This window comes from Micropterus salmoides, unplaced genomic scaffold (assembly GCF_014851395.1).
Source record: "Micropterus salmoides isolate LMB-PRFRI ecotype aquatic unplaced genomic scaffold, ASM1485139v1 Ms_hic_scaffold_18, whole genome shotgun sequence".
In the NCBI taxonomy this organism is placed as follows: Eukaryota; Metazoa; Chordata; class Actinopteri; order Centrarchiformes; family Centrarchidae; genus Micropterus; species Micropterus salmoides.
In genome coordinates, this window is record NW_024040928.1 from 28,747,169 (window position 1) to 28,752,802 (window position 5,634).

The 5,634-nt window shown below is 42.0% G+C and overlaps 1 long non-coding RNA gene across 1 annotated transcript; it reads left to right on the forward strand.

Moving 5' to 3' along the window:
• The first annotated feature begins 390 nt into the window (after positions 1-390).
• On the forward strand, positions 391-4,100 carry LOC119909125. The gene is made up of 3 exons (XR_005445378.1): positions 391-676; positions 3,471-3,644; positions 3,880-4,100. It is a non-coding gene; the product is annotated as an uncharacterized LOC119909125 (long non-coding RNA).
• The last annotated feature ends 1,534 nt before the right edge of the window (positions 4,101-5,634 follow it).

Consider the following 5,634-nt stretch of genomic DNA (forward strand, 5'->3'; position numbering starts at 1 on the left):
CTACATAGTTTTTCTACCAGGGCAGTAAAATGTGAAGTTTAGCTGGCTGATCTTTCACCTTTCATTTCCATCGTTAACATTGCACCAACTTAATTACCTGTCCAGCGAGCGCCGCTTTGAAAACATTTGTCCTGCAACAGCTCTGTCCATCTGTGTCCACAACAAATTATTATTTATTCATCTGTCTGCATCTGTTCCCCCGTGTCTGAATTCATCATGTTTTCACTTCTTTGACGACGAAGGTCCACACGCTGTCGGCTCGTGCTAAATAATAGGTGTAGTCCTCCATTTGTCCAAATTTCACTTCTCTTCTTACTTATAAAAAAACAGACGACTACTCAGAGACTGTGTTATTATTATTTCCTCTTCTTCTTCTTAGTATACATTCAAAGTAGTGACGAGCGTCTACACTGCCAGAATTATACAAGAACACCGTGGATCTTATAATGCATTTCTGTCAATAGATCCACAGAAATAGTAAACACTGGACCTTTTAAAAGTCTTATTTTCACTCTGGGCTTTCACTCTGGGCTGGCGTGCACACTACGTGATAAGGAGCCTTTCCTTAGAGAAACAAGTTCAAGGTTAGCAAATGTTAATAGCCTGACCTTTGGATGTTATCACAGACAGAGAACCTCCTCAAGGATAATGTTTACTACCATAGCAAACATTAAAGGTGAGTCTGTACACAAACAGTGGGTGTGATGTGATATATTGCCACAGTGACAGGGAAACGCAGGGCGAGACAGATTTCCAAAACTAACAATGACGATCTTGGTCTTAACTTAAGATTTGTTCTGTGGTTTGTGATAGATTCCACCTGCCATGTATGAGGTAGGATATTTTACCAGTGCTATGGAGCATAGTGGATCCTGTGTGGCTGGAGGCTGTGTATTATTTTCAGACAAGGTTGTGGTTTGTCAGTCAGAACAGGTGTAGTACTGTGTGTCCTAGAAGAGAACCTTTTGCTGTTCAGCTCGCTCTCATTTTCTTTCCTAAATTAAGGCTCTGAGGGTGGAGATGTAAACACAGTAAAGCCCTCTGGGAACAAACTGCAAGCTACATAAATAAACACGACATTACTGGATCAGACTTGGCAGGGCTCATTACAGTGGCCCAGTTTTGACACGTTAGTTTTGAAGCTTGAAACCTCGAGAGGGGTCTGCAGTCTGTGTCCATCATGACGTTCAGTCGGGTGTCGCTCTGTGTGGTTAAACCTGTGTTATATTATGTCCTGCCATAGATATGTGTATGAATTTGAGTTAAAGTTCAGCATCAGTTAGTTATATAATTCCCCATAGTGCGTTTACATTTTCCTATACGCACGGTTTCATAATCTGCCTGTTATTTCCTGTGTAAGCAGAGGGTTTCCATTGAAAATGTCTGGGATGGATGTTACTCAGAAGCAGCAGGATTCTTTCTTCAACCTTTGGTCATTTGGACCTCTTTGGTCCAGACTGAAATTATTAGATGATTACCTTGACATCTGTGTTCCCCAGAGGACGAAGCCCACTGACTTTTCCTCCAGCGCCGGTAGCAGGTTGACATTTGTGTGTGTTTAGTGGAATGTCTAGACAGCTGTTGGATGGAATTTGTCATGAAATTGTTCAGACACTCATGTTCCCCTCAGGATAAATCATAACAACTTCGGTGATTATCTGACTTTTTCTTTAATGCCAACCTTTAGTCCAAAATTAACAATAATTAATTGGCTTATTACCTAATTCCTGCCAAAGAAATGACATCCTCAGCTGTTATTAAATAGCATGCAATACAATCTAAACTAAGCTGTTGAACATGGTAAACACCCGTATGTCAGCATTTAGCTCGAAGCACCACTGCACAGAAATACAGTCTCACAGAGCTACTTGCTGCTAGCACAACATTAGACCGGCACATGCAGGTTCATAAAGTGTCATGGCCCTGTCTTTATTAAGGATAAAAAAATCAAAGATGCTATAAAATGCAAATGCAAATTTGTATTTCAGTTTGTACGTATGCATTCATGTCGTGTTAACCAAAGCTTTGTTTTATAGACGTGTCTAATAGTGCTTTTGCAGCCTTCCCTGAACCTGAGCGTTTGAGATCTTAACTAAACCCTGGGCGTTTGAGACCTTGTCTGAACCTGAGCGTTTGAGATCTTAACTAAACCCTGGACGTTTGAGATCTTAACTAAACCCTGGACGTTTGAGATCTTAACTAACCCTGGGTGTTTGAGACCTTGCCTGAACCTGGGCGTTTAAATCTTGCCTGAACCTGAACGTTTCAGACCCTGCCCGAACCTGAATGTTTGAGACCCTGCCTGAACCTGAGCCATTTAGACCCTGCCCGAACCTGGACGTTTGAGACCCTGCCCGAACCTGGACGTTTGAGACCCTGCCCGAACCTGGACGTTTGAGACCCTGCCCGAACCTGGACGTTTGAGACCCTGCCCCGAACCTGAACGTTTGAGACCCTGCCCCGAACCTGAACGTTTGAGACCCTGCCCCGAACCTGAACGTTTGAGACCCTGCCCGAACCTGAACGTTTGAGACCCTGCCCGAACCTGAACGTTTGAGACCCTGCCCGAACCTGAACGTTTGAGACCCTGCCCGAACCTGAACGTTTGAGACCCTGCCCGAACCTGAACGTTTGAGACCCTGCCCGAACCTGAACGTTTGAGACCCTGCCCGAACCTGAACGTTTGAGACCCTGCCCGAACCTGAACGTTTTGCGATCCATTAATAAGTTAAGGTTGATCGGTCAGCTGCCATGCCCCTAGTCTACCCCTGTCCAAGTGGATTCGTGACCCAACACAGATATTGCTTATCTGATTATCTTTAGGCTAAGTAGTTGTTTGTAAATAACCAGCCTGTTAATAGTCAACTGTTGGGGCTCGACTACGCTGAGATTACAACTCTCAGATGCTGCTATCCTGTCTGACTGTGCTGCAGCAGACTGTGAAAGCTTCACTTCCTCTCTATGACTTAGATGTCTGAAGTGTATTGCGATACACAGATGTGTTAAAGAAACTTGTTTTGATATGAAAAAAGTTGTCTGAGCGGAGCTGAGTCACGATACAGACCAAACATGCACCACTCTGTTCAGGCCAAGTTATTGCAAAAGTTTAAGAAGGATGGTCATCACTTTTCCTTTTTTTTTTTCATGTTTCCTTTTCTCCTGGCAGCCTTCGGGGGTTAATCAAAGTTACCCGGTCCAACACAGTAAATATTATGACTGCTTTCATTTTAGCGTTAAATCTAAATCAGCCAAATTTACACATCATTGAAATAAGTTACTTTATGTACATACAGCAGGTGTTTATCTACATTTACTTTTATCCAAAGCTTACAACTTACAATTGCTATTTATGTCAGAGGTCGCATGCCTCTGGAGCAACGAGGGGTTAAGTGTCTTGCTCAGGGACACAGTGAAGGACAGTGTCACAGATGGATGAATGCAAATGACAGATGGATGATTCATATCTGCAGACTACCAGCTCTCACCAGGGCCGTTAAATAAGAGAGTTACGACACTCCCATTGACTTCTGTTGGAACTGTGGAATGAGGAAGTAACACGTCACGGGGCAGCCGATGGTTCCAAACACTGAACAGTTCCAGCGCTGAGCCCTGTTCATTTCAGTGTTTCTGAAGTACGCTGCCTGGTAAGTTGATGAAATTACTGCATTTGTTGACATTTTAACTCATTAGCTGTCCTCTCATGAATCTAGTCAATAGTGCTATTTTATGTAGCCAGCTTTAGTCAAGGTTTATCGGAAGATATTAACCGTTAGATTATATAATTGCAGCTAACGTTAACACTTAACCAGCTAACGTTACCATACCAAGATGTCGGTTTGCCAATATTGACCTCAAATGTAAAGTTTTGTTTATTTTCAGGAGGACGGAGAGTGGAGCGACGACCAGGCTGATGGAGCTTGCAGAAATGTCTGTCCGCCAACCAGGACACACTGTGGGACATCTGGCATGAAATATAGCCTCCTGTCTGGTCTTTGCAGGATGTGAAAATTAAAAAAGTGTTTCTTTGAAGACATCACATTCAAGGAAAACTTACCTACCTGGATATAAAATATAATAAAATATATTGCTGAATGCAATTAGTTGCCTTGTGTATTTTGCACTGTTTACCAAAACTTCTTTCTTGACTTAAACTAAACAGCTTCTGGCATTCATTGATATTTACTTGATAATGTCAGTAATTATGACAATAGAAGCATGAGAAAAAACATCTCCATACTGTAATGTGTTATACCTTATGGGAGCAGCCCGAAAATTGCTGCAAATGAAGTCGCTGCTGTAAATGTGTAATGTTACGTTATGGGAACAGCCCCTTTTCCTTCCAAATTTAAACACAAAAACTGATGAAATCTGTGTTTCCGCCACTCTCCAGAACAAATGTTATTATATGTATGTAATGTAAGTGTCAGCTCAGTAATCAGTGTCATATTTTGTTAAAATTTACCGATAATTGATGTAAATATAGCTGCTGTTGGTGTCTGTCCCGCCTAAACCCATTCAAACTGGTTGACAGCGCTGAGTTGTTTGGAACCATGGAGCGTTACATGAACCACGTGACCACATAGCGGCGAGATCAAAGAGTGTCGTGACTCTCTTATTTAACAGCCCTGGCTCTCACACACTGTACAATACACAACTGTGTAGCAGTGTGACTTATTAGAACTGGGGTGGCACCCCCGGCGGCGCCATTGTGCGTCGCAGACACCTGTCTACGCCAACGCACTGTTAAAAAGCCAGTATATCCAGATCTTAAAAAACCTGCATGTTCAGATCCTGAAGACGTCCTGGTCTGAACATCGAAACTTAAAAAATTAGAAATGAAAGAGCATTCTGGCTGGTTTGGGTGTGCAAAGTATTTTTGTTCTTTAAATTAAAAGCAGATATTATGTCGGCTGTGATGGACTTCCTCAACCAAAGCAATGTCAAGTCTCTATAAACAGATTTTCCCATTGAAGTGAATGTAAACCAGCAGCTAATCCCTCTCTGCCTTTGTCAACTTTATTGGCATGAAAGTAAGAGCGGAGCATAAACAGGGCTGCTGCTCTTTGTCTAATCCCTACTGTTCAGGTCTGAACATATCAGAGCACTGCTGTAAAATAAACAAGAGTGCATTTAAATAGGACAACAGCATATTTATAACATCATGAAGAGATGCTATTTGCTATTTTTACAGTGATAACAGCCAAAAACACCTCCAGTCTTTCAGAAGATTTTACCCCACTTCCTTTATTCAGTCTTTGTCTGCAGGTGGTGTTCAGCTTGTTGTCTCCACCCTGCAGACACACTGTAGTTAATCTGTAGTTTTATTAGAATTAATATGTTATAATGGAGCAATTTAGAGCATCATAAATTTTGGGAGAAAGAATCAACAGATTAGAGTCGTGTGAGGATATTTAAAGTTTTGAATCCTTCAGATGTCGTATTTTTCCTTAAAATGTCTTATTCAAAGATCCTTGAATTAGGCTACCTTATTGTTAAAGGTGCTAAATAAACTTACTGAGGACAGCGCCTCCCTCCAGCGTGTGGTTTAGTGTAGTTAGTAATTGTGTCAAAAAGTCAAAGGTGGTGGTCAGAGAAGAGGCGGATCACAACCCAAATCCTCCTCCTCTTCATTCT